Source organism: Vigna radiata, chromosome 7 (assembly GCF_000741045.1).
Source record: "Vigna radiata var. radiata cultivar VC1973A chromosome 7, Vradiata_ver6, whole genome shotgun sequence".
Classification (NCBI taxonomy): Eukaryota; Viridiplantae; Streptophyta; class Magnoliopsida; order Fabales; family Fabaceae; genus Vigna; species Vigna radiata.
The window spans coordinates 17,901,546-17,905,318 of record NC_028357.1 but is presented as its reverse complement, the minus strand read 5'-3'; the positions used below and the strand labels follow the sequence as shown (position 1 = coordinate 17,905,318).

At 43.6% G+C, this 3,773-nt stretch overlaps 1 pseudogene; it reads right to left on the bottom strand.

The window, feature by feature from the left end:
* Window positions 1–244: 244 nt before the first annotated feature.
* The window catches only part of LOC106766142, a 12,239-nt pseudogene continuing 8,710 nt past the window's right edge, over window positions 245–3,773 (bottom strand).

Sequence of the window (3,773 nt, the reverse complement as noted above, 5' to 3'; positions counted from 1 at the left end):
TCATCTTCCAATCAAAGAAAATCAAGGATGCAAACCAATCAGAGTATAAATGAAGTGAAAGATAAATCTACAACCTAAACCAAGTCTAGAGATCACAAGAAATAGGTAAAACTGTACACAGGATACAACAAGACTAACTCGAAAACAAGACCTAAACAAAGAAAAACCTCCCCTAATAGACCACACTTAAACTACATAATGTCCTTAGTGTGTCACAATCATCAGATCAACATTCAGAATAGTCAGCAGATGTAGACAAAGTGCAATAAAAGTGAGGAGGGAAGGAGAAAAGAAACTCCCTGAGTCAGAGGGAAGGATAGGTGGGGTCGACCAAAGACGTCTCCTCCACCACTACATCCAACAAAGAAGGATTGCTGAGGAAAGGCTTTAGTCTGTGCCCGTTCACTTTGAAGCTTTTAGCTGCAGACGGACATGGATCTCTACTGCACCATAAGGATAAACATTAGTCACAACAAAAGGTCCAGTCCACTTTGATCTCAACCTACCACCCATGAGTCCGAGCCTAGAGTTGTACAATAAAACTTGTTGGCCAACCTCGAAGTCCTTTCTAACAATAGAACTATCATGGAACCTTTTTGTCCTTTCCTTGTAGAACTTCGAGTTCTCATAGGCCTCCAATCGGATCTCATCCAATTCATTTAGTTGCAACTTTCTTTCCTCTCCAGCCAGGTCCATGGAGAAGTTGCAAGACTTCACAGCCCAATATGCCCGATGCTCAATTTCAACTGGTAAATGACATGCCTTTCCAAAGACAACCCGATAGGGAGACATCCCAATGGGTGCTTTGTAGGCAGTCCTGTGGGCCCAAAGAGCATCGTCCAACCTATTAGTCCAATCCTTCCTATTGGGCTGGATAATCTTCTCCAAAATCCTCTTTATCTCCCTATTAGTGATCTCAGCTTGCCCATTTGTTTGGGGGTGGTATGGTGTAGAGACTTTGTGCACCACCCCATATTTCTTGAGCAAAGCTTGCATGGATCTGTTGCAGAAATGGGTTCCTTGATCACTAACAATTGTTCTGGGCACTCTAAACCTGCAAAAGAGGTGAGATCTAACAAAATCCACAACAACCCGAGCATCGTTAGTCCTGGTGGCTCTAGCTTCCACCCATTTTGAAACATAATCCACAACAAGGAGAATATAAGAGAAACCAAAAGAAACTGGAAAAGGACCCATAAAGTCTATACCCCAGACATCAAACACCTCGCAGAACAACATAGGCTGTTGAGGCATTTATTGTCTCCATGTAAGTGATCCTCCTACTCTCTGACATGGCTCGCAGGTGCTACAAATCCTCTCTGCATCCTTGAAGATGGAGGGCCAATAGAAACCACAATCAAGCACCCTGCGAGTTGTTCTCTGAATCCCCAAATGACCACCAGGTGAGGAGGCGTGAGAAAACTGCAGGACTGAGTTAATCTCGTGGTCCGAAATGCATCTCCTAGTGACCTGGTCACTGCACAACTTCCACAGATATGGGTCATCCCAAATGTAATACTTAGCATCACTCTTAATTTTAGCCATTTGAGAACGGGATCCTAAGGGAGGAAAAGCAGAAGCAACCAAATAATTCACAATATTTGCAAACCAAGGAGTAGGGTGAGAAAGTGAAACCACCAACAAACTCTCATCAGGAAAGTTATCCTGGATGGGCAAAACATCAGCTTCATCCTCAGCTTTCTCAATCCTGCTGAGGTGGTCTGCAACCAAATTCAGCGTGCCACTCCGGTCTTTGATTTGCAAGTCAAACTCTTGGAGTAGTAGCATCCACCTCATCAATCTTGGCTTTGAATCAGCCTTTTTCAACAGAAACTTCAGAGCTGCGTGGTCAGTATACACACTAACAGGAGACCCAAGCAAATATGACCTAAACTTATCAAGGGCAAAAACAATTGCTAACAACTCTTTTTCAGTTGTGGTATAATTTGCTTGGGCAGCATCCAAAGTGCGTGAAGCATAGTAGATCACTCTCGGCAGCTTGTCAATTTTCTGTGTCAAAATAGCCCCCAATGCATAGTTAGACGCATCACACATGAGCTCAAATGGGGTTGTCCAATCCGATGCCTGAATGATCGGAGTGATGGTCAAAACTTCCTTCAGGCAATCGAACGCCTGCTTGCATCTGTCATCAAAATCAAAATCAATCTCCTTCTACAGCAGTCTAGATAAGGGAAGTGCTTTCTTGCTTAAGTCCTTGATAAAGCGCCTGTAGAAACCTGCATGACTAAGAAAAGATCGCACCTCTCGCACGCAAGAGGAGTAAGGCAACTGCGAAATCACAGATATCTTAGCAGGGTCTACCTCTATTCCCTTTTCAGAAATGATATGCCCTAGAACCAAACCTTGTTCAACCATGAAGTGACATTTCTCAAAATTGAGAACAATGTTTGTTTCTATGCATCTTTTCAACACTTTCTCCAGACTATCTAAACATGCATCAAAAGTGGATCCATACACAGTGAAATCATCCATAAACACCTCTATGCAACTCTCAAGGAAGTCACTAAAAATACTAAGCATGCACCGCTGGAAGGTACCAAGGGCGTTGCATAGGCCAAAGGATATAGGTAAAAGTGCCAAAGGGGCAGGTGAATGTGGTTTTCTCTTGGTCCTCAGGAGCAATATTGATTTGGAAATAACCAGAAAAACCATCAAGGAAGCAATAATGAGATTTACCTGCCAGGCGCTCCAACATCTGATCAATTAATGGCAGGGGGAAATGATCTTTCCTGGTTGCTTGATTCAGCCTCCTATAGTCAATACAGACTCTCCAACTGTTCTGCACTCTTATGGGGATAAGCTCATCCCTCTCATTCTTCACCACAGTGAGGCCAGTCTTCTTGGGCACAACATGGATGGGGCTTACCCACTGACTATCTGAAATAGGGTAGATGATCCCAGCTTGCAAAAGCTTGGTTACCTCCTTCTTGATGAAATCCATGATCACGGGGTTTTTCCTTCTCTGCGGCTGTCTCACTGGTTTTTCCCCATCCTCTAAAAGAATTATATACATGCATGTGGATGAGCTAATACCAGGTATGTCATCCAAACTCCAACCAATGGCTTTCTTGTGCTTTCGCAACACACCAAGCAGCTTCTCCTCTTGCACAATATCAAGGGAGGTGGAAATGATTGATGAAGGTTGAAAAACAGTGATTTTCACATGTTAATTTGGATCAAATTACACCCTTTACTACTCGGAATGAGCTTAGAATCAAGCAAAACTCAATAAATGAGTCTGGAGAGAGTCAAAAGTTGTTTTTAGCGATTTTATGCTTATTTTGCATTGTTTTGTAGCTAATTTGAGAAAAGCAAGAATGGAGTTGAAGATACATGTCGTTGACTCAAGAAAAGAGTAGAAAAATGAAGTTTTGAAGAATCGACGTACCGCCCAGTGGCACACTTAAACCACTGGGCAGTCCAAGACGAGAAGTAAGCATGGAATTGGGCATTGAGGGAAACCGCCGGGCGGTAGCGATTGCCATCGGGCGGTGGTGGCAGGTTATGGGAAACCGCCGGGCGGCACACTTAAACCGCCTGGCGGTGGCTCACTGGACTTGGGCCTGATTTTGACGCGCTCCTCACCTATATATACCCCTACTACGAATTCAGAGTCATTCTTTTTGACAGGGGAAGACGACCAGACCTAATTTTGCTCTCTGGAGAGGATCTCTTGGATGCTTAGGCTCCTTTTCATCTTTTCTAGGGTTTGCTCTTCCATTCTTCTTCCATTTTTCATCTAGTTTCACCAT